This window comes from Scyliorhinus canicula, chromosome 2 (assembly GCF_902713615.1).
Source record: "Scyliorhinus canicula chromosome 2, sScyCan1.1, whole genome shotgun sequence".
NCBI lineage: Eukaryota > Metazoa > Chordata > Chondrichthyes > Carcharhiniformes > Scyliorhinidae > Scyliorhinus > Scyliorhinus canicula.
In genome coordinates, this window is record NC_052147.1 from 106,033,863 (window position 1) to 106,059,890 (window position 26,028).

The 26,028-nt window shown below is 43.7% G+C and overlaps 1 protein-coding gene across 6 annotated transcripts in view; it reads right to left on the reverse strand.

The window, feature by feature from the left end:
* sipa1l1 (signal-induced proliferation-associated 1 like 1) overlaps positions 1 to 24,315 on the reverse strand; it is a 483,945-nt gene extending 459,630 nt beyond the window's left edge. For 4 of the 6 annotated variants that reach the window (XM_038784402.1, XM_038784345.1, XM_038784365.1 and 1 more), the window contains exon 1: positions 24,122 to 24,315. The gene's annotated coding sequence lies outside the window, so the exon portion shown is untranslated. Of the gene's footprint in view, positions 1 to 22,307; positions 22,426 to 24,121 lie in introns of those variants that run through there. The other 2 variants (XM_038784356.1, XM_038784376.1) reach the window with 1 other exon arrangement.
* Between the last annotated feature and the right edge of the window lie 1,713 nt (positions 24,316 to 26,028).

Genomic DNA, 26,028 nt, shown 5'->3' on the forward strand with positions numbered 1-26,028 from the left:
CAAGTGTGCAATTACATGTGCTTCACTTCTATTGTTACTGTTTACTGACTAACTTCTAAAATTGCGTGCAATTCTATCATATCTTGCTCTTCAGACTTCATGTCAAGTGTTGTTGGTTTGGAAATAACAGCCAAGACCTGGCTAAACAGTGAGCAAAGGGTTGGGAAGATTATGGGCGCAATCTAACAGCACTTCGTTGACATTTCTGTCCCCGGTGTATAAAGTATCGTAGGTTTATGTGAGTGGGCAAGGAATGCAATAGACAATAGTGATAAAATAGGGTGGAGGGGAAAAAGTGGAGTGCACATGTCCGGTGGTTGATGTACTGAGAATGTATTAATAGTTTTGCTCCACAAATGGTCAGAAATCCTTCAGGTAAACTTGGTTAAGTAGGTTCCAAATATTAACCTTCCTTTCTAATGTAGTCTGTTCAGAAAACACAATTTTACAAAAGTATTATCAGCCCAAAATAAAATCAGTCTGCTGTCTTGGTTTTATCAGGTTTGCCCATCCCTAGGTTGATACCAGATGCCATGTGCACAGAAATAAAGCACTCAGTGCAAACAGCTGGCCCAGTGTCCAAATTGAAGTTGGATGGGTGGAAATTCAGATTTGAATCTTTGAGCAGTCAAATAAATTTTAACAAGTTTCACTAGTTCACAGCCTAGCTGTTACATTATTTCAGCACAAAAAACAAGAGCCATTTCAGCCCATAGATAAAAAGCAAAATATCCCAAAGGCTGAAAACTAAACTGAAAACACACAGCAGGCCAATCATGGGTGGGTCAACAATTACTTTAACGTTTCAGGTAGGTATAATTGCATGTAGAATGATTGGTTCTCTCCCCCAATGCCAATTGGCCTACTATTTCTCCAACCATTTGTTCTTTGTCAGTCCATGGTATATGTGATACTTCCTGTATCATATCTTACTCACCAATTTCTCTTAACCTTCTTTCCTTTAATATTTTCCTTCAAGTGTTTACTTAACACCGTTTCAGTCTGATTGACAATACAGGGGCTATTGATGTCATGCAAATCACTTTCTTAGAATCTTGTGTGAAAAATCTAAAACTTTAGTGCTTTTCATATTAATTCTAAATTCACAATGCTCAAATTAATAGCAATGTTCTGTTCACTCTCAACCCCTTGGAATTTTGCACACTTTTCCTTTTATTACATTTTCTGCTGGAAAATCACTATATTCCAATTAGGCACTAATAACAATAATAATCATCTCAATTAGTGTCACAAGTGGGCTTACATTAACACTGCAATGAAGTTACTATGAAAATCTCCTCATCGCCACACGCCGGCACCTGTTCGGGTACACCAAGGGAGAATTCAGAATGTCCAATTCACCCAACAGCATGTCTTTTGGGACTTGTGGGAGGAAAGTCTTCTGGACTCAACATTGACTTCAACAAACTCAGACCATGAATTCTTTACTGCATTGTGATTTTCTCCCCCCATGTGCGAAGTCTATATCTTGTTCTCGTGTTCTTGCTTTCAGACAGCATTGATCTGCTTGTGAAAGATTTTCCTCGGGGCTGCAGAGGATCCGGGAGTGCAGCTGGGGAGAGAGGCTGACTTGTTGGCCTTTGCCTCCCTGATAGCCCAGAGATGGATCTTGCTTCGGTTGTGGGCTCCGGAACTGCCCAAGGCAGCAGGGTGGGTGAGTGATTTGGCAGAATTCCTGCATCTGGAGAAGATAATGTTTGTCATTAGCGGGTCAGAGGAGTGATTCCTCTCGAGGTGGAGGTTGTTCATCTCCTTCTTGGAGGATCTATAAACATCAGTGGGTGGGGGACATTGGTTTTTGCTTTCTGTTTTGTGTTATAGTTATTATTGTTTTATTTTGTAGATAGAAATGCTTACGGTAATGGGGAGGCTTTGTTACATGATAGTTGAATACAGATGGTTGTAATTTGTGTTTTATATAGAAAATTAGAATGTCTTAAATAAAAATATATATATTTTTTTTAAAAGTAAAAGACTTTGCTATTTTTCTTTCAGACAGCACCAACCTTAATTCTGCTATTAACACCTACTCTGGACCAATGCATTACGTCTTTAATGTTAATCACTACCATTCCCTTTCCTTGTATTCCAAGACATGTTTCGCATTTAATTGCCTCCGCCAGTTAACCTGTCCCTGACCTTCTCTTTTGCTTCCGCTTTCTCCCCCACTTTTCCAACAGCATAAAACCCATCACAATCCTACCCCTCTAATTCCGCATACAAGTCATATTGGATTCAAAACGTTAACTTTGTTTCTCTCCCCACATATGCTGCCAGACCTGCTGATATTCTTTTTATTACAAATAGTTAAGCATTCACCAATAATGAATTATGATCTCAGTAGTTTATCTCCCACCAAAATAAGGTTAATTTGTCAATCTTGTAGTTTTTATTTAAATAAAACAGAGTTCAGTATATCCCAACCTTGGTTAATTCGTACTTTCAAAGAATTTTGTTAAACAATGGTTATTATTTCTGATTTTTAATCATTAACCTTATTCTGTATTCTGCACCACCACGACATGAAATCTCATTTCCACCCAACCCACATATTTAAAAGACTGTTTGGCTTCACCTTCCATGTGAAAGGAGTGGAGCGTGCAATCTAACGGAAATAACAGTCATACATACATGTATGCTCACCAATCAGGGATGGACTGTCCCAGTCACTTGATTCACAGTCAGTCAGAGAATTTTACAGGCTTTCAAAAAAGAGTTTTCGTTTTGCAACATTTCCCCCATACTCTTATTAATTTAGCTACACATATAGTGAGAAAAGTCCTACCCAGAATAAAGATGATTGGGTAACTCCCTGATCAGTGAATGAGTGATTGAGATCAATTTAATGCACACAAATTGTACTACCACCACTGTGCTTTGGTGGAGAAATAATTTGGCTTATTATCGGGAGACTTTGCTGCAGTTCCAATCATGGTTTTTGTTCACTATATTTAGTAGAAACCTTTTGTTTTGCACAAAAATGTGATTTTTGACCAAGTCTTTCTCACTACAAAGATAACATGACCAGAAAAACATATTTTTATTGCAAAAGCGTAATACTGTTCAGAAACTGCTGCAATCTTCTAATGGGTCAAGGAGAAATCATGAAAGCTTGGTATCTTTCAGGTTTAAATATTACAATGGAACAGTACTGTTATCTTATCAATGGAGGGAGGACGCACATCTGAAGTCAATCTAATTAAAAACTGCTAGAGCAAAGGAATTAGAATAATTAGCAATTATTTATCTGATTGGTGGCTCAAAGGAAGCTGCTGAAGCAGAATAGTTTTTGTGGATGTATGGGTCTCATTGTACGTGTCCTGGATCTCATCAAGTTTCATGCACTTAGCTTAATATAAGGCTACAATTAGCCACCTTTATTGTAAAAACAAAAGTCATTAACCTCTTAATTTATTTGTAAACTTATCAGAAAATTATAGCGTTAAACAAAATGCTCTACCTTCTTACAGATAAACACAAAATTCAAATATGGAAAAAGATCATTCGGCCCAACCAATCCATATTTGCATTTAGCCTCCGTCAAGCAAATAGTTGTCAAGTTTGAGCAACCGTATTACCATTACCGTATCTCTTCCATCCATTTTCCTTCGTTCATCTTTTGCCACAAAGTTGTGCAAGTGAATTCAACAGCCACACAACTATTTTTTTTTTTAAATCTTGTCGCCTACCTTTGTTCAAAATCTCTCAAACCGAACGTTGCCTCGGAATGGCTGGTAATATACCTTTATCTCTCCAGTCTCAAGACTTCATTATTTGGAGAAAAAAAATGCTACCATGGTACCCCATAACCGCAATTGTTCCAAAAACGAAATCCAGTTTTCCCCCCCCCAAGCCTTTCTTCTGACTTGACTTTTTAACTCAAACAGTATTGTAGTCAATCTGCATTGTACTATCTCTCAACATTTCTATCATGAGTATACTCAGTAACTGGAGTCCTCTGCTCCAGTGAACTGTCGAGGCTCAAAGATATACCACCCTCTGGAGTGAAGAAATTCCTCCTTATCGGAGTCTGAAATAGCCCACCTGTTGCTTTGAGACTGTCCCCCAATTTCTAGACCCCCCCCCCCCCCCCCCCCCCCCATAAGCCAGGAGGAGCATCCTTCCTGTATCTACCCTTTTCAGAATTTTGGCTGCTTCAATGAGATCACATTTCAGTCTTCTAAACTCTAGAGAATGCAGGCCCAGTGTCCTCAATCTCTCCTCATAGGACAATCCCACCATCTCAGGAATAAATCTGATAAAGCTTAGCTGCACTCCCTATGGCAAGTAAATCCTTCCTTAGGCATGGAGACCAAAACTGTACATAATACTCCAGGTGCAATCTCACCAAGAATCAATACAATTTCAGCAAACTTTCTTTACTCCTGTGCTCTAACCCTCTTGGAGTAAAGGCCAGCATACCATTTACCTTTCTAATTGCTTGCTTTCAGTGGCTTATGAACAAGGGCACCCAAATCCTTTTGGACAAATCTCCCAATCTCTCACATTTACCAAATACTCTGCATTTCGGTTTTTCCCCCTAAACTAGATAACGTCACATTTTTCCACATCATAGGCCATTTGTCACATTCTTGCCCATTCAATTGGCCCATTTAAATCCGACTGCATCTTCCTCACAATTCACATTCCCATGTGCGTCACATTTGGTTCCCCCATCCCAATCATTGATACAGATTGCGAATAGCTAGTACTCCACTAGTCACAGACTGCAAACCCAAAAATGTTTTGTTTATTCCCTCTCTCCATTTTCCTGGCTGGGAACCAATACTCGACCAATGCCACTAGATTACACCCAATTCCATGTGTTCTAATTGTGCTAATGTGTGGGACCTTCAATCAACAGCCTTCTGAAAATCCAAATACACCATATCCACTGGTTCTCCTTCGTCTATTCTGCTCGATAGCAACTTCAAAAAATCCATTAGATTTGGCAAACATAATTTCCCTTTCATAACAACATGTTGACTCTGCCCAATCCTCCCATTATTTTCTAGACCAGAGTCATAGAGGTCTACAGCACAGAAAAGACCCATCGCATCTGCGGTCAAACACAACCACCTAAATATTGTAATCCTATTTCCATTACTTGGCCCATCGCAAGTGCACATCTAAGTACTTCTTAAACATTATGCGGTCTCGGCTTTCACCGCCCTTTCAGGCAGTGAGTTCCAGACTCCCACCACCCTCTGGGTGAAATGATTTTCCTCACATCCCCTCTAAACCTCCTGCCCCTTACCTTAAATCTATGCCTCGGTCATTGATCCCTCCACCATGGGTCAAGGTTTCTTCCTTACTACTCCATCTATGCCCCTCATAATTTTAAACATCTCAATCATGCCCCCCCCCCCCCACTCAGTCTCCTCTACTCCAAGGAAAACAACCCCAGTCTATCCAATCTCTCTTCATAGTTAAAACTCTCCAGCCCATGCAACATCCAAGTGGGCCATCTCGGCACATACCTCCTATAATGTGCATTCCAGAACTGTACACAATACTCTAGCTGTGGCCTAACCAACATTTTATACAGTTCCAGCATAACCTCCCTGTTCTTAAACTCTATGCCTCGACTAATAAAGACAAGTATACCACATGCCTTCTTAACAACTGTATCCAGCTGCACTGGTAACTTAAGGGACTGATGTAAATGCACACCAAGGTCCTTCTGATCCTTGGTGCTTCCCAGGCCTCTGCCATTCCTCATGTATTCCCTTGCCTTGTTTGTCCTGCCATAGTGCATCATCTTGCACTTATCCAAATTGAATTCCATTTGCAACTGGTCAGCCTATCTGACCAGCCTGTCTGTGTCCTCCTGTAATCCAAGAGTATGCTCCTCCTTATGCACAACCTCACCAATTTTCATATCAGCCGCAAACTTATTGACCAACCCTCCTACATTCATGTCTAAATCATTTATATAAACCAAAAACAGCAAGGGCCTCAACACTGATCCCAGCGGGATCCCACTGGACACAGGCTTCCAGTCAGAAAAACACTTCTCAACCATCACCCTGCCTACAACTCAGCCAATTCTGGATTCAATTTTCCAAATTCCCTTGAACCCCATGGGCTCTTACCTTTGCTATCAGTCTCCCATGTGGACCTCATCAAAAGCTTTCTTCTGCAGTTATCACACCTTTATCATTTTAATGTTACACAAACTTTAATCAACATAATGGGGAGTGGTGGGTAGATGTAGAGAAAATAGTCTCACATGAGAATCCAAAAGTTGAGATCAAAAGATGCAAGAGTAGAAATAGGCCACTCAGCCCACCGAATCTGCTCTGCCATTCAATGAGATCATGATTGATCCGATATGATAATCCTCAATTCCACTTTCTCATCATATCCCCATAACCCTCGAATTCCTTATGGATCAAAAATTTGTCCAATTTCCACCTTGAACAAATTTAACACACAGCCTCTACAGCTCTCTTCGGTAACAAATTCCAGATTTAGTACCCTCTGAAGGAAGAAATAGTTCCTCATCTCAGCCTTAAGCGGGCGACTGAGATTATGCCCTCTGGTTTTAGACCTTCCAATAAGGGGAAACAACCTCGCAGCATCCACTCCATCAAGCCCTCCAAGAATCCTACATGCCTCAATAAGGTCACCTCCCATTCTTCTAAATTTCAATGAACACAGGCAGGACCTACTTAACCTCTCCTCATCTCCCTCCATACTCCAGATCAACCTAGTGAACCTTTCTCTGGATTGTCTTCTATGTCAGTATATCTTTCTTAAGAGAAGGGGACCAAAACTGTAGTATTCCAGCTATGAAAGAAAATAATTATTAATAAATCCAACAGGGAAAGCAAGTAAAATGTCTTTACTCAAAGGGCAGCACAGTGGCGCAGTGGGTTAGCCCTGTTGCCTCACGGCACTGAGGTCCCAGGTTCGATCCTGGCTCTGGGTCACTGTCCGTGTGGAGTTTGCACATTCTCCCCGTGTTTGCGTGGGTTTCGCCCCCACAACCCAAAGATGTGCAGGGTAGGTGGATTGGCCACGCTAAATTGCCCCTTAATTGGAAAATAATTAATTGGGTACACAAAATTTATTTTAAAAAAATGTTTTTTTAATGTCTTTACTCAAGAAAGCACTCCCATGGTAAATGACTGAGTAGCTGAGATGCTTTCAAAAGCATCATGGCAGCAAACAGTGGCACGGCGGCACAGTGGCTAGCACTGCTGCCTTATAGCACCAGAGACCCGGGTCCAATTCTGGCCTTGGTTGACGGTCTGTGTGGAGTTTGCACATCCCGTTTCCTCCCACGGTCCAAAAATGCGCAGATTAGGTGGATTGGCCATGCTAAATTGCCCCTTAGTGTCCAATGATGTGCAGGTTAGGTGGAGTTGCACAGATAGGTTGGAGGTGGGGGGGCTGGATCCAGATAGGGTGCTCTTTCAGAGGGTCGATGCAGACTCAATGGGCCAAATGGCCTCCTTCTGCACTGTAGGAATTTTGTGTTTGAAAAGAAAACTAGATTAAAGTACAAGTGAGAAAAGGGAATAAAAAAAGATACACTGAAAGACAAAATTGGGACAGATGGAATGGGAGGAGATGTGGCATATAAATATCAGTGCAGACTATTTGGCCCAAATGGTCTGTTTTTGTGCTTGTTTATGCTATGCAATTCAATTCTGTGCTTCCTAAACTTTTTCCCACTGCGACCCCGTTTTGAAGCTTTGTCCATGGCCCCACAGCATGCATGAGGTAGAAGGCCACAGTTTGGGAAACCCTGTACTCTAGATCGCCGCATCATGGAACTAAAGGTGCCAATATGGAAATATAGCTGGAATGGCAGAGACACAATTCATCAATCATCCATATCCAACAAAAGTGTTTGCAGCCAAAACCATGATCTGTATGGAAATTTACCTTTCTCTCCTCTCCATCCCCTTCCCCATGTCAAAGATTCTGACGTACATTGGATTACACTTCCATTAGGGCTTACTGCCCAAATGGCAGCCTTCTTATGAGAAGAGAATGGACAAATAAACGTCTGTGAGCCTACATGTCCATGCGATGCATCAGAGAATCTTGAAATGGTTTTCAACGAACTATCACACAGTGGCCCACTCTTGCAACATTCTGCAAATTGTGGCGAGAGAAGTCTGCATGATTTATTTATCCCTCTCAAGCCTAGAACCACTGAGCCCTAACCACTTGCTAAAATATAATCAGCTAACTTTGCAAAGAGTTATATTTTAATAAATCTCCCCGAATCCTGGGATGGCAAGATTGTCGTACGAGGAGAGATTGGGTCGACTGGGTCTGTATTCACTGGAATTTAGAACGATGAGTGGGTAGCTAATTGAAACATATTAAATTCTGTCAGGGATGGACTTGCTGCATGCTGGGATGTTGTTTCCTCTGGCTGGAGGGTTCAAGATCAAGGTGTCACAGTCTCACGATACAGGTTAGTACTGAGATAAGGAGAAACTTCTTCACTCAGAGTGGAGAACCTGTGGAATTCTCTACCACTGATGGCTGTGGAGGCCAAATCACAATGTAATTAAGAAGGAAATAGGTAATTATTTCTAGGCTTGGGGGGGGGGGGGGGGTGACTCTTATTGAATGATAGAGCAAACTTGAAGGGCCGAATAGCCTACTCCTGCTCTCTATGTTTCTAGCAGGTGTCCACTGCTCCATCATATGCATCCACTGGTTAATCTGTAAGAACCAATGCTGATGACATGCACAAGCCAAGGCACCTGAATGCTCTCCTCATGGTTGAAGCATGGACCAACCACATCAATATTCAAAGGTTTGCTAGGTGGTTAAAAGAAAAGGATATGGGAACACGTGATTAGTGGGGCGCATGTGAAGGGTGAACACCAACACGGATTGCTTTGACCAAACATGGTAAAGCTAAAGCTATCTAGGAGATTAATTTAGCAACTCCTCCTCATTCGGCTTGACCGCCAGTAGACTCACAGCTGTAGGATTCTGAACAAACAACAGATAGCTTTTGCAATCATACAAAATCTTAAGAAGCATTATTTCTCTTTGCCATTCCCTCATCACAGATTTCTAACTGAGTGATGTGGAGCTGTGCAAAAATTTGTTTCCAGAACAAAACATATGGCATTAACAACACTACTCTGAAAGGAGATCAGAGGATTACACTCTCATGTGTGTCATGTGAGAGTACCTTTAAGAAATGAGTGTTTATAAATGGGTGTGTATATGAATGAAATGAAAATCACTTATTGTCACGAGTAGGCTTCAATGAAGTTACTGTGAAAAGCCCCTAGTCGCCACATTCCGGCGCCTGTTCGGGGAGGCTGTTACGGAAATCGCACCGTGCTGCTGGCCTGCCTTGGTCTGCTTTCAAAGCCAGTGATTTAGCGCAGTGTGCTAATAAATATCTGCATTGAGTGTACCTTTACAAAATGGGTGTTTACTACTGCAGTGATGTCAGAGAGTGGGTGGAGCTGGGCTTTCGTTTTAGGCTGTTCGCTGCAAAGTGTGTTTTAGTTTCGTTTTCAGAGCTGGATAGCTGAAGTCACAGCCAGAAGGTGTATGAATCTCGCTCTGTAATCTAAATACTGTAAATCGATCCTGGTGATTTAAAACTAATAACAGTAGTGACTTTAACCTGATGTGCTTCTGGTAAAAGGTGTTTAAAATTTTATGGATGTTAAAAGGAAAGCTTAAAGGATTACTTAGTGTTGTATTCTTTGGGATTGTATTTGAATTAATGGTTGCTAAGATGTTCACTGTATGTTTTAAAAAAGGTTAACTTGAGTTCAAAGAATAAACATTATTTTGTTTTTAAAAAACTTTTCCATTTCTGCTGTACCACACCTGTAGAGTGGGCCATGTGCTCCCCATACCACAATCTATCAAAAGTTGTGGGTCAGGGAGAGTGACTAGCAGTATTTTGAGCTTTGTGTGGGCACATGGGACTCCGAGAGTGAAGAGGGTGTTCCTGAAGCGAGGGAGGGATAGAAGCGGGCTGGCGCTGCCCAACCTTCTGGGGTACTATTGGGCAGCCAATGTGTCAATGGTGCGTAAATGGGTGATGGAGGGGGGGGGAAGGGGCGGCGTGGAAAAGAATGGAGATGGCGTCATGTAGAGGTACGAGCCTGGGTGCCATGGTAACGGCACCGTTACCGCTCTCCCCCAAGAGGTTTACCACGAGCCCGGTGGTGGCGGCGACCCTAAGAATCTGGGGACAGTGGAGACGGCATCGGGGGAAACAGGGGGCTCGATGGAGGCTCCACTGGGTGGCAACCATCGGTTCATCCCGGGGAACAAGGATGGGGGATTTAGGGGGTGGCAAAGGGCGGGCATCAGCAAATTGAGGGACCTGTTTATTGGCGGGAGGTTTGCGGACCTGGGGGAACTGGAAGATAATTTGGCCTTCCCCAAGGGAACATGTTCAGATACTTGCAGGTAAAGGCGTTTGCTAGGCGGCAGGTAGAGGGATTCCCTCTGCTGCCGTCGCGGGGGACGATGGACAGAGTGCTTTCGGGGGTGTGGGTCGGAGAGGGGAAGGTGTCTGACATCTATAAGGTAATGCAGGAGGTGGAGGAGTCGTCAGTGGATGAGCTGAAGGCTAAATGGGAGGAAGAACGTGGGGAGCAGATAGAGGACGGGACTTGGGCGGATGCCTTGGAGAGAGTCAACTCTTCCACCTCATGTGCGAGGCTTAGTCTCATCCAATTTAAGGTGCTGCACTGGGCCCACAGGTCCGGGACTAGGATGAGTAGGTTCTTTGGGGGTGAGGACAGGTGCACCAGATGTTCGGGGAGTCCAGCGAACCACGCCCATATGTTCTGGGCATGCCCAGCACTGGAAGAATTCTGGAAGGGGGTGGCGGGGACGGTGTCGAGGGTGGTTGGATCCAGGGTCAAACCAGGATGGGGACTCGCGATTTTTGGAGTTGCAGTAGAGCCGGGAGTGCAGAAGGCGAAAGAGGCCGGTGTCCTGGCCTTTGCGTCCCTAGTAGCCCGACGACGGATTCTGCTACAGTGGAAGGATGCAAGGCCCCCCAAGTGTGGAGACCTGGATCAGTGACATGGCGGGATTTATAAAATTGGAAAGGGTCAAATTTGCCCTGAGAGGATCAATACAAGGGTTCTATAAACGATGGCAGCCTTTTCTGGACTTCCTGGCTCAAAGATAGGTAACTTGGTCAATAGCAGCAAGAACCCGGGGGGGGGGGGGGGGGGGGGGGGGGGGGGGGGGTTCCTTATTGTAGTGTCTATTCTGTAACTTTATATTGTGTTAATTTGCGTTGTTGTTAAAATGCTGTGTTGTTCATGGAGGTGGGGCGAATGTTTATGATTGTTAATATTATTGTTATTTTTGGTTTTTTACTATGGTGCGTTATTGTTGTATAAATTCAAAATTTTTCAATAAAAATTATTTCAAAAAAAAAAGTTGTGGGTCAGGTGAACTCCATGATACACTTTGGGATTCTCTAAACCCTGGCCCATAACACGTGCATCACTGTCCTGAAATACATGTCCAGCCACTGTTTATGCCTACATATACAATCATGCTTCTCTTAAAAAGTATAGTAAAGTTATTCAACAATATGATTGCACAACACGCGAGAATGGATCTGACCACATGATGCCCTGATAATATGAATTCCACCATGTTTTATTCTTTTTGTCTGCCCCAGCAGCTTCACTCACTTCCAAGTAAGAAGATTGTGGGTTCCAGCCCCACTTAGCAGACTTGAGATCAGAATCAAAGCAGATATTTCCATGCAGCACTGAGACACAACAGCAGTACCAGAGGTCCTGCCTTCCAGATTAAATATTAAACCAAGATTATTTGACATCAATGTTGGACATGCATTTGAGACACTGGAGTATTATTCTGGTTCCATGGCCAAAACCGATGTTGATAGTTGAGGGGTATCTATCAAATTATAATTATCTGATAACTTACCTCATTACGGTTTGAGAGATCTTGCTATTAGTAAATTAGCAGTTGCATTTCCTGAATTTGTAACTATGCTTCCTTGGCTAGGAAACTTTTTGGGAAAGCCAGAAGTTGAGGCGCACCATAAAAATACACATTCTTCCTTTAATTGTCAGACTGCACAATCAAGATAAACTACCCATTATACTGCATGCAGTAGTCCTGAAAAAGGAAACACAGAACTTAAGAGCAGCTCAAAAATGTATCCAACAAACATTAAATGAACTAAATCCTTTATTAGTTCAAGTTGCAGCGAGGTCTAATTTCTAATTAGATAATTTATCTAATTAGATGAAGTACATGGATATCAGGCAGGCTGTTAAATAGTTTCAGTATTTGAACAACTTTGGTCAAATAGGCCTCAGCTTTTTTGTATTGTACAAGCACAATAGGTACAAGAATCAGGTGTCATTTATAAAACTTATATACAGTGGTTGTATCCAAGTTGGTTAGGATTATATTCTTGAGTTCAGAAGAATGGAGAGCGATCTCATAGAAACCTATAAAACTCTAACAGGCCTAAAACAGGGTAGATGCAAGAAAGATGTTCCCGTGGTGTGGGAGACCAGAACCAGGGATCAAAGTTGGAGGATACAGGGTAGACCATTTAGGACAGAGATGTAGGAAACTTTCTTTGCCCAAAGAGTGGTAAGCCTGTGAAATTCACTACCACAGAAAGTAGCTGAAGCAAAACATCATATGTTTTCAAGAAGGAGTTGGATATGGCTCTAAGGATAAAAGAGATCAATGGTTATGTGGTGAAGACAGGAACAGGCTATTGAGTTGGATGATCAGCAATGGTCAGAATGAATGGCAGAGAAGGGCCGAATGGCCTACTCCTATTTTCTATGTTTCCCTAGAAAAGGAAATAGGTCAACAAATGAGAAATTTATACCTTGGCTTTACCTGATTATACAAAATAATGACGGAGGCAAGAACAAAAGGATGGGTTTTATGTGGAGAAGACCAAGCGGATATTATAAATACGACTTTCTCGAACATAAAAATGCAACACTTGAAATTACATCACAATACATAATTTCATGAATTAGCAACCAAGAGTTGACATTTAATGAAACTCTTGGCATGTATAGAAAGACTGGTGTTTCCAAAAGGCTCCAGGAAGGCTGCAAAGATAAAGTGGCAGCATGGTATGACACACAACCCTAACACGGAAGGAGGAGGCGATTCAATGCGTCATGTCTGCACCGGCTCGCCAAGTGAGCATTCCACCTAGTGCCATTCTCCTGCCTTCTCCCAGTAACCCTGCAGATTAACCCAATTCCCCCTGAATGCCTCAATCAAATCTGCCTCCTCCATACCATCAGGCAACGCATTCCAGATGCTAACTACTCGCTGCATGATACAAGTTTCATCTCATAATCGCTTTTGCTTCTTTTGCCAATTACATTAAATCTGTACCCTCAGGCTCTCAATTGTGTCACGAGTGGGGACAGTTTCTCCCAAACCTAATAATTCAGAGATCCAGGGATCCGAATTCAAATCCCAACACAGCATATGGTGAAATTTGAATTCAATAAAAATAAAATCTGAAATTAAAAATCTAACGATGACCAAGAAACCATTGCCGATTGTCATATAAACCCATCTGCTTCACTGATGCTATGTAGGGATTGGAAACTTGCCATGCCTACCTGGTCTGGCCTACACGTGACTCCAGATCCACAGCAATGTGGTCAACTCTGAATGCCCTCTGAAATGGAGAGCAGTTAGGGATGGGCAATAAATGCTGGCCCAGCTAGCGACGCCCACGTCATCTGAGCGAATTTTTTAAAATCATAACTAGTTTCTCTACAATGGCGTCACGTCCTTCCTAAATGCAGCATCCAGAACTGGATGCAATACTCCAGCTGACAGGAGTTGTCCTCATTTTATCAGTCAGGTATTTTGTAAGCATATAGTTGCAGTGCCAGTTTCAGTGTTAAATATGTAGTGAGAAATGATTGTGCAAGCATGCAAAGTGGTTGCCATGGGGACAGGTAGCACACTCATCGATGCTGACACTAAACAGCCGAGCATTTTAGGCTTTTACCATGCGTCAGTGGTGTAGCCTGAGCAAGTTTGTCTGCAGGCACAGGAAGAGTAGTCTTGAAGGAAAAATATTGCCTTTTACAAGGACATCCACCGATATAAATATCTAACATCTAAATAGATACTTTGCCCTGGGGTTAATTTATTTGCTAATGTGGCATGATGATGTATAACAATGTCACTAATGTGTCCACAATATACAGCCTGGCACATAAACAAACGTCCATCCAATCCTCAATGGTTCTGTGAAGCTTTACAACCTGCAATGCCACATCCATTGATTTCATTAATCCACTGGGTGTACTCTGTGTCATGTTGCACAATGGAAAATATGCTTTCTCCACAGCAGCAACTGTTGTATTCAAAGCCTATAATGTCACGTGAAGTCATTTTCACATACTGAAAATAAGACTCGTTTTATTGATCCTAGCATAGATCACTAACATATAGAATTCAAAAGGAAAAAGAATGGTATTGATTAGGTAACACTACTCACTACTAGAAATAGTTACGGCGATTACTATGGATGTATTGAAGGGAAGCTAGATAAACACATGAAGGAGAAAGGAATAGAAGGATGTGTTTATGGGGTTAGATGAAGGGTGGGAGGAGACTCATTTACAGGATAAACACCGACATGGACTGGGTGGGACCAACAACCTATCTCTATGCTGTAATTACTGTGCAATTCGTAGCACACTATAAAAAAGTTAGCAAGTAATAAAAAAATTCAATTCACAAGAACAGAAGAGAATACCTGCAGTTAAAGTAGACCTCTACATAACGGCACGGTGGCACAGTGGTTAGCACTGCTGCCTCACAGCGCCAGGGACCCGGGTTTGATTCTTTAAGTGACTGTCTATGTGGAGTTTGCACATTCTCCCAGTGCCTGCGTGGATTTCCTCCCACAGGCCAAAGATGAGCAGTTGAACTGGGTTATGATGATAGGGTCGGAGAGTAAACCTAGGTCGGATGCTCCTTCAGAGGGTCAGTGCAGACTCAATGGGCTGAATGGCCTCCTTCTGCTCTGTAGGGTTTCTATGGGTAAGGGGAGATGGACAAAATTTACAGCACTTAACAACAAATATGCCAGTGTTTTAGAGTCAGAATCATACAGCACAGAAAGAGGCCCTTCAGGCCATCGTGTCTGCGCTGGCCATCAAGTACCTATCTATTCTTATCCCCTTTTCTAGCATTTGGTCCTTAGCCTCGTATGCTATACGTTTCAAGTGCTCATGTTGAGGGTTCCCACTTCTACCACCCTTTTAGGGAACGAGTTGCAGATTGCCACAACCCTCTGGGTGAAAAGCCTTTTCCTCAAATGCTCCTTCAATCTATCTCCTCTGGTTATTGGCCCCTCTACTAAAAGGAAAGGTTTTTTTTTTCTTTATTCAATCCTGGAATGTGGACGTCAATGGCTGGGCCTGCATTTATTGTCCATCCCTGAGGACATTTAAGAGTCAACCACATTGCTGCGCTCTGGAGTCACATGTAAGCCAGACCAGGTAATGATGATAGATTTCCTTCCCTAAAGGACATTAGTGAACGAGATGGAGTTTTACAAAAACCGACAATGGTTTAATGGTCATCATTAGACTTTTGATTCCAGATTTTTATTGAATTCAAATTCCACAATCTGCCCTGGTGAGTGTCGAACCCAGGTCATCACTCTGGATCCCTTGATTACTAGTCCAGTGAGAATACCACTACGCCACTGCCTCCCTATCTACCCTATCAATGTCGTTCAGAATTTTGTTCACCTCGATCAGGTTTCTCTACTCTCAGCAGTGCAACCTGAGCCTAACCAGTCTCTCTTCATTGCTGAAACACACCAGCTGAGGCAATAGAACATAGAACAGTACAGCACAGAACAGGCCCTTCGGCCCTCGATGTTGTGCCGAACAATGATCACCCCACTTAAACCCACGTAACCCGTATACCCGTAACCCAACAATCCCCCCATTAACCTTACACTACGGGCAATTTAGCATGGCCAATCCACCTAACCCGCACATCTTTGGACTGTGGGAGGAAACCGGAGCACCCGGAGGAAACCCACGCGCACACGGGGAGGACGTGCAGACTCCCCACAGACAGTGACCCAGCCGGGAATCGAACCTGGGACCCTGGAGCTGTGAAGCATTGATGCTAACCACCATGCTACCGTGAGGCCCCTGGTGAATCCTGGTGAATCTCCTTTGCACCCTTCCTAGTGCAATCGCTTCCTTCCTGGAATGTGGTAACCAGAACTGCACACAGTACTCTAGATGTGGCCTAATGAGTGTTTTATTCAGCTCTATCATAGTCTCGCTGCTCTTCCATTCTATACCTCAGCTAATAAAGGCAGGTATCTCATAAGCCTTCTGAACTACCTTATCTACCTGTCCTGCCGCCTTCAGGGACCTACCGACATGCATTGCAAGGTGCCTCTGGTCCTCTGTACTCCCTAGCATCCTACCATTCATTGTGGAAAAGTGTTACACATGAGCCTCCTCCCACTCTACTTCATCTAACCTGATCAACATGCCCTTATGTTCCTCCCACCCTCAGCCATCTCTTTTCCTGAGCAGTGGTTCTCAAAATTTTGCTTGAGGACCCCTTTTCAAATACACTCGTAAGCCATCCGCCCACCCAGCTTCCATCTAAATTACAGTACTACAAAATACTCAAAACAGAAGTGCTGCATGTGGCTTAATATTTCTGTGTGCTGAACAGTAAAGGACTTTAAACATTTTAACAAAACACTCTGTCTTGAACAAAGTTGACCTGACCTGGCACCCACCAGCCTTGCTAATTGCAAGTCCATCTGGTGATATTTGTGCCTTTTCCGCATCCCTCCACGTGTACTGCCCTCTGCGAAGAGAAAGTTAGGCCACTTTACAATGAACATGGTGGCCACACTCCATTCCTGGCTCACACCACTCTCACCTTGATAAGCTCCACGGAGGCGTTTTGCAGGCTTCCACAATGTCTCCACCGAGACAAATTCAAGAACGACTGTTCTAAAGGAAAGAGCAACAGCCTGTTCAGTCTTCCGTGGGAGTTAAAACCTCTCAGTTCTAGTCTCATCAATGTGCACATGCCCCAGTACTTCCACGTCCTTCTTTTATAATATAGAAACCAGAACTGTCGACAATGCTTGAAGTGTGGTCATGGTTCTTTAAAAGGTTAACATAGAATAGAAGCTAAGTTATGAGGCCCAGTGCTTTTGGTGGAAAATTCTCTGACTTTTAATCTGCAATGCTCCTTTGAATTACTTGCATCCCTGGATTGCTTTGTGTATCTATCACATTTAGTCTCTTATCTTCCAAGGAACATGAGGATGTAACTTTCTATCTCCCCCACTCTGTTTACACCAAACTATCCATGCTGCAAGTTAGCTCCTTAAAAGTCACTTTCATATCACATCTTCTGCATTACCCCATCTGCTCTCTTCCCGTTACTTCCTCAAAGAATTCAGTAAGATTGGCCAAACACAATCATCCCTTTTGAAATCTGTGCTAGATGATTTTTTATTACATCTTTTGAGTAAAGAATCCAATATTCTTCCTACTACTGACATTAGTCTGTAGTACCATAGGATTTGCTCGGTCTACTTTTTTGTAAGTAGGAAAACCTTACTTTATCAATTATCGCCCTCCTTTCTTGGCATCTTGCAAGTGTCATCCCAACACTCTCATCCGAATTTTAAATCACTCCACCACTGGCAGTCATGCCCTCAGTTGACTTGGCCCCAAGCTCTGAAATGTCCTCCGAAAACCTCTCCACCTCTCCTATTTTAGGATGTTCCTCAAAACCTATTTCTTTGACCAAGATTGATCATTTGTTCTGATATCACCTGCTGTGGAACTCAGTGTCAAGTTATTTTCATGACAATCTTGCTAACTCCCTCTTCAAGGTAGAGTAGATAACCTGAAATGATGACAACAAATGGAATCTCTTGTAATCTTTGATCACTTAGGAGAACCCCTTTATTTCCCAGTCCAATTGAGATACCAAGACAATGTGCTTCAATTTCTGAATATGCATTGCTCCCAGCAAAAGTCCAACCTGCCAAAAAACATTAATCTAGCAACATATTCCTCCACAAGCATCAATAACACAATGGCGCGATTCAGTGGCCACACTGTTCTCGCTCATGCTCAACGCGGCCGGTAGCACTGCGTAAAGTCTCCCGCGGGCCTCCATGAAGCCTCCCATGTACCTCCCGGTAGCCTCGTGCCTTACGAGATATATCCAAGCCCCGCGAGCCACAGGAATCGGAACTCTTCCCAAAATGGGCGGGACCAAACGGCACACGCTAAAGTAGGTCTTAAACCTATTTAAGGCCTACTTGGTCAGATCTACCAGCCTCCCTCGATCTACCTGCCTTCCCAGGGAACTACAGCCAGGCACCGATCAGTATTGTTCCATAAGAATGTGGACCAGGCAGAACAGCACCCCGGGGTGTCCCGGGCCATTTGAGGCTCCGGGGTGGTCAGGGATAGTGCTGGGTAGCCTCCTGACTCTCCCTCTGGAATGTGGGCACCCTGACACTGCCAAGAGTCGGGGCCCGTGGGCACCATGCACCTGGAAGGGGGTGGGGGGCAGGACCGGTAAATAGGGGTCTCTGGGAGGTGGGGGGGGGGGGGGAAAGAAAGAGGCGACGGGTCCTGGATGGGAGGCGGTGCTATAGGCGGGCCTGAATAGTGGGGGGACCCCATAGTAGGGTGCCCTCACTTGGGGGTGTGTGGGGTAGTGCCCATTTGTGTAGGGGTGACAGTGCCCATGGGTGGTGATGTGGGGACCTACAAGCTCACTTAGAGCTCAGGACACCCTTTCAAAATGGCAGCCCCATCTCAGTGCTGAAAAAAACCCTCACGATGTGGGTTAAACCAGTGAGAAACTCCCCAGGGCCCAAAAAAGGGACTAAGTGTCATTGGGTAGCAGTGGGGAACTCATCGGCAGGAAACTCCCTGAAAAACCCGCCACAAATGAACTTCGAAATTTTTCCATTGAATTCTGTCCAATGGCTGGATAATATATGCAAATTAAAATGCATGTAATTATAACTAGTAATTATAACTAGCAATATCTCCACAATTTTCTTCCTCATTACTAGAATACAACTGTAACCAAAAAGTCTGATGACATCAAGTTGCATTTGCTCCAGATACAAAGATAACAATCTGATCTGACCCACTTAAATTAAATCTCCACAGCAGGGAGTTCAGATAATGAACAGTTTCTAGGCCACACAACCACAACCACAGAATTTAAAATATGTTTCAAAAGCTTCTATTGTGCTGCCTGTGTCATTTTCAAACTGTAACTTCATCAGGTGATACACAGAAAGGATTCAGAATGTATTTTAGAATGAGCTTACTGTCTTGCATAACTGGTACTTACTAAACCAGTCTTGGAATGAGCTTTTGCCCCTCCTCTCTTTAAGAACCTTTCTTACGTTGAGACAGGGGTCTGCAAGATCTGATTGGCGCTGCACACATGACAACCACCTTCAATGGCTTGTCTAACTTGCTTTCCATCTTCACATGCCTCTCCTAAATGACCAATGTTTGAAATCCCAACCAAAATGTCAATAGGTCAACCTAAGGGGTTGGTTAGCACAGTGGGCTAAACAACTGGCTTGTAATGCAGAACAAGGCCAGCAGCACAGGTTCAATTCCTGCACCGGCCTCCCCGAATAGGCATTGGAATGTGGCGACTAGGGGCTTTTCACAATAACTTCACTGAAGCTTACTTGTGACAATAAGCGATTATTATTATATTATTAACTGTGAAGGAAACCACAACAAAGCCCTTTACATCCATGCACACAAGTTTCATCAAGATTAACTAGACAGAAATCGGTATTGCAGTATTGAAACAGGCCAATTTAAGAAATGCCCTAGCGTATTCCCATTCTCCATACCTTTAAATCTTCCATCTCTTTAAGTCAATGAGGACTGAGAATTCTGGTTCATTTCTCCCAGCCTTCACCCAGGAGCATTAAAGGTAAACTGCAGCACAACTATTGCTATTCCCCTGAATCAGTAACCTCAACACATGCTGGTAACTGAACCTAGAGTTTTGTTAGTCAAGTCAGTGTAGAACTGAACCTTGGGGGAGCACTGCAATCAGTTCCTTCATTTTAGTAGACCACAATAAAATAATAAGCAAAGCCAAAACTGGAACTTCAATAAATAGCTGCAGAGTTTATTCTTGATTAAAACATCATGTGCCACCTCACAAACTGAGGTCAAGGATAAAGCTCAACACCCAGAGGAATTACCTTTCAGGGATAGCAGGCATTCAGTTTTTTCAACTAATCAGTGCCTGCTTTTATACTCGTGAAAGGAAAGTTGTATGCATAGGTGCATTGCAAAACTTTGAACATACAGTTTAGGAGTAGGCCACTCTGCCCCTCAAACCTACTCCACCATTCAATAAGATAATGGCTGAAGGGTGGCACAGTAGCACGATGGATAGCACTGTTGTTTCACAGCGCCAGAGTCTCAGGTTTGATCCCCGATTGGGTCAATGTCTGTGCGGAGTCTGCACGTTTTCACAGTAACTTCATTCCAGTACTTATGTAAGCCTATTTGTGACAATAATAAAGATGAATTATCTGAATGTAGCCTCAAATCCACATTCCCAGCTACCCTGATAACTTTTCACCTCACCTTCTCCTCCCCTAGCTTATCAAGATATTTCTACCTCTGCCTTAAAAACATTCAAAGACTCTGCTGCCACCGCCTTTTGAGGGACAGGGTTCAAAAATTAACATCCACCCCCAAACCCAGCATAATCTAGTCCACATTTCTATTTACTGAAGATATACGTCCTAAATCTTTTATTTTCATTTGTTACCTCAAAATTTATATTGGTGTCACAAAATCAGAAAAAACTGGACAATCTCAGCAGTTATGACAGCATCTGTGGAGAGAGAAGGGAGCTAACATCGAGTCCGGGTGACTTTTGTCAAAGCCGACAAAAGTTAAATTTGTGCCCGTGGCTGCCAGAAGACTTGAGGCAGTCAGCCCCTTTATACAGTATGGAGAGAGGCTGGTTTGAGGAGATGTACAAGAGATTCAGGCAAATATATTAATAAACTGTGCAATATTCCAATTACTCGCACGTTGCAGTCAAATGAACTGTGCAGTATAACCTCTCAGTTTTGAAAGGCTCATTTATTTGACTAAGATATTCACATTTTGGGGTACTGCCAGCTGATCAGCCTGTTTGACCACGAGAACTAATCTTTGACCTTCCCTGTACTTATATGGCTTCAGGAAAGAAAAAGATACCAAGAGAATTATTCGATGTGCCCTAGCCAAGTCCATAATCAGATTGCAAAGGTCTAAGGTCCTCAGCTGTGCAATAGAAAATGCAGGGATTGCAAGCCCCCACCCCCAAGCCACAACAACTGAAAACAATGGACAGGCCCCATAGAAGTCTCAGTCAATCTGATGTAGCCAGGATTAGACCCTCAGATCTCATACACATCTGCACACCCATTGTGGCATCAGCCGATAAAACGTAAGCCCCAGAAGTTATGGGTAAAAGGTTATTACTTCAAACAGCATATCAAGCCTAATCAGTTTCAAGCACATGTTAACATATTAGGAAATACACATTAAATTATCGCAGAATATAAAAATAAAGCACTTTATTACTGATATTAACCACTCAAATTCTTTATAAAGTTACAACCCTGAACAGCATATTAATTGGAGCACTGAAAAAATATTCTCGAGATGATAACGTTTGAGAATGGCAACGTAATTGGACACACCAGACTGACTCAGCAACTGAACATCACATCTCGATTGCAACACCTCTGAGCTCACCATTCGTTTTAAATCTAACTGCAAGTTTGCAGGAGCACGAAATTAAAATGCTGCCACCATCCTTTATGAGGACGACGAAAGAGAGGGAATTAAACAGAATCCCAGTGCACAATTTCCAACGAGGAGATAAATCACTGCACGGAAAAGGTAACGATGATTCGTTAGCATCGGAATGCCTCATTAGCTTGCATGCTTACCAACAACAGCAAAGGGAAGAAAAGCTTTGCCCAACAACTTTTGCAATGGGCAACCCTTTCAAAAGGTGCTCTCTCCCTCTAGCCACCTGTATTTAATTTGCAGCCGTTTCACTGAGTGGGTGGTGGGATGTTATTACGGTCATACGTTTTACCCAAATTTTGTGTGCGGGGGGGGGGGGGGGGGCAGAAGCTTTCACGCTGAAAAGGCCATCAATGAGCTATCGTGTGCCTCACAAGTGTCCCTTACCTAACTGGCTCCGGCTCTGGCTCCTTCTGCTTATACCCGCGGCTCGAGCTCGCTCGCTCTCTCCTCCTGCTACTGCTCTGCAGCCGCGCGCCCGGCTCCTTGACGACGGGGGTGAAGGGGGGAGGAAAGGAGGGGGCGGTCCCTGGACAGCGTCCCCTCTGATTGACGGGTGGCGACGGCCAATCGCAGGAGGCGGCGGCGGGCGCTGTCGGCCAATGCGGGGGAGGGTTGGGGGCGGGAGCACCTGCGCCAGCCGCCAGGTGGGGAGGCTCAAGGTGTGAAAGCTCAAGGTGGCTCCCCCGCTGACACAACTGGGCAGCAGCAACGAAGCCTGTCAACCGAGATCAGGCGTCCCTGAACCAAACTGCTAACGTTTAAGCACTCCTCGTGTTTTTTTCCCTTTCGCTACAAACCTAACTTTAACATTTTTTAATTTAAAATTGAGTATTTTTTTGTTCTTCCTGCCACCTCCCCATGATTTACCCCAGTGAGCTGTGTAAAAACCACAAACAAACCGAGGCACTGAATGGATGGGACAGGTCTCCACGCTCCTCATTCAGCCACCACCATCGTCCTGCTGCTGACTTCATCGATTTTCATTCAACCTTTACTTTATCATTGAAATGAGGACACAATGCATGAAAATAACCTAAAAATAATCCTCAAGTCGTTTGTGCGAATCCCCCTTTTTAAAGGATTAGTTTCTGATCTTTATAAACGTGTGAATCGTAAACTATTTAGGAAAGGGGAAAAGGGAATAAACACTCCTCTTGGCCAGTCATCCCTGTGAGGTTTGTCAGCACCTCCATCGCTCTGATCTACATTCTTGATACTACAAAACTGCATTTCTTTAAGCCAGCAACTAAAGGGGTACAATTGGAGCCTCGATAGTGAAACATGTTGGGGAGAATCGGAACACTGGGCAAGTGGCAGGTGAATGAACGTAGGCGGAGCACCCCAAAGCTACCACCTCCTCCAGCCATCAGATATCTGCTTGCTGGCAAACGTAAATTTGCATCTGAAAGTTAAACACTTTAACTCGGGGGTTAAATTAGATTATAAATGAAATCCGGTCGAGAACTCCCGACATTTCCATTCAAGGTGGAAATTAGATTAGATCGCTATACCAGAGTCACAGTGCTACAAGTATGTTGCAGTCATTTTAAAGAATAGCACAAATGGAAAGCTTTTCAAAACTAACAAGAGGCTAGAGAAGGAAACAGATTTAGCGACACCTTTTGTTTATTTCTATTACACAACCGGCAATTTCATCAACAATGATTCATTCAGCCTCTGTGTATGGTACGATACTGTGGCCTCAAATCCACATATCATTGGCATTTACCGCTTGATGCACTGAATAAACTGTACCCAGCCCCATCCGATTTGTAACTGATGTCATTCACTGTGCAATGTAAATATTCCAATGCCAATACCGACCCTTCAAAGCTTTTATACAAAGGCTGGACTCTGAATCGTGATATATTACATATAGTAAGTGTCTTATGGAACTTGGGATCTGACTGTAATATAAATGATAGCAACCATGTTGCACTACTTCACTGACAGTCCACAACCCCGAGACAAGGATCCTTTCAGGCTGAGCATAAAGTTGTATGCATCACTCGACCGTGAGCAGATGATTTATTTTTACATGCACAGATCCTCCACCGCGTCCTGCCTGAATGCTAGAAAAAAAGTAAAAGTGTGCGAGACTTTCTTGCCACTACCGAGGGCGGCGCAAGCAACTGCGGCGCCAGCTGCTTCACGCATCATGCGTGAATTTCATTATTTTAAACGCTTCATTTTCTTACCAGGCTTTTCCTTTATTCCGCCCCCACCCCCTACGATAAAGTGTTCCCCGATCCGGGATTGAGGGAGGTGCCGCAACTCTCAGTCCCCAGGCTGCCGAGAGAGAGCCGCTGAGTTGTCCAGGCGCTTTGCTCTGCCGCTCAGTGATGTGTGTTCGTCTGCTTCCCTCAAGCCAACCCCCGCCTCACCACCACCAGCCCCCGAAATGCAGTTGGAAGTTGTTGAAAAAGTTCAGTCCAATCCACCTCCAAACGTCTGAGGTCACTGCGGCAAAACGTCGCGATACTGAAGTGCAGGAGAGAAGAGGAGATGGGAGACTGGATGTGTTGTTTCTTAGGAACTGCAGGCTTACCCGGTCAGCGAGAGAAAGCTCTTTACCACCCCCCCCCCCCCCCCCCCCCCCCCAAGCTCTTGAGGAACCGGTGGTCAAGGATTCTGCTTTTATTATCGTTATCGCTTTGGGAGGAAACAATTCTCGTTCTTTGTGGCTTATCTTTATTTGTAGAAATCAGCGCATGATGATGGAGAGGTAATGATTATCCGGCAAGCAACGTGCTCAACAGAAGCGGAATCCTGCTGGAAATATGGAATAAATACCAGTCTGCTGCAGTCCACAAGGAAAAAAACCAGTTCTGACCAATATTCTTATTTCCATGTTTTACTGGTGTTCCATTTTGAAGTATACAAAACCAGTATTTTTATTTCCCCATTTAACTGTTTTTTCCCCTTCTGGCAGGTCCTGCAAGATCTGTGCAGAGATACAGGCTTAACGTTTCAGGTCAATGGCGGTAAACAACACTGAGGAAAGATGGAAAAGGTTATAGGTTTTGAGCAAGTGAAGGGGAGGGGTGAGGAAGATCATGCAATCTTTTGTCGTTTAATTTGCATTCAATATTTATCACAGACTTCCCTTTTGCTCTTCCTCACCTTTTCACTTGCTCAAAAGCTACGACATTTCTTGATTTCTCAGTTCTGATGAAGGGCCATCGACCTGGAGGGCTAATTCTGTTTCTTTCACCACAGGAGCCACCAGGACTGCTGAGTACTTCCAGCATTTTTTGTTTTTAGTTCAGTGCGCCTGACTGGGTAAACCACATTCTGAACCCCAGATAAGAATAGAAAATAGTAGCAACACTCAGCAGGTCTGACTGCATCTGTGAAGGTAATTGACCATGACCATAAGAAGTCGGAGTAGACTGTACAGCCTGTCAAGCCTGCTCCACCATGCAATAGGATCTTCATAGAATCCCCATTGTGCGGAAGGAGGCCATTCAATGAATTGAGTCTTGCCCGACCCGCTGAAAGGGCACTCCCACCGGAGCTGACTCCCTCGCCCTATCCCAATAACCCGGTGACCTGATCTTCACACCTTGGGCGCCAACTCCATTTTTCCACCTGTTCTCCATATCCTTTAATTCCCTGAGAGACCAGAAAGGTTAACTCTGTTTCTTTCGCCATAACTGCTCCCTGAACTCAAAAGAAGTTAATGAAACATAAGAACTAGAAGTAGTAGGCAGTTCAGCCCCTCGAGCCCGCTCCGCCATTCAATATGATCATGGCTGATTTCTCGCCTACAACTCCACTTACCCGCCCATTCTCCATAACCCTTCAATGTATCACTGATTTAAAATCTGTCTATCTCCTCCTTTAATTTACTCAATGTCCCGACATCCACCAGACTATGGATTAGTAATTTCCACAGATTCACGACGCTTTGAGAGAAATATTTTTCTCCTCACCTCTCTTTTAAATCTACCCCTTATCCTAAAACTGACCTCTCATTCTAGATTGTCCCACAAGAGGAAGCATCCGCGCTACATCGACTTTGTCAATACTTTTTATCAACTTATAGGAGACCATTCAGCCCATCGTCTCTGTGTTGGTAAAGAGGAGTGGTGAATGCAGCTAC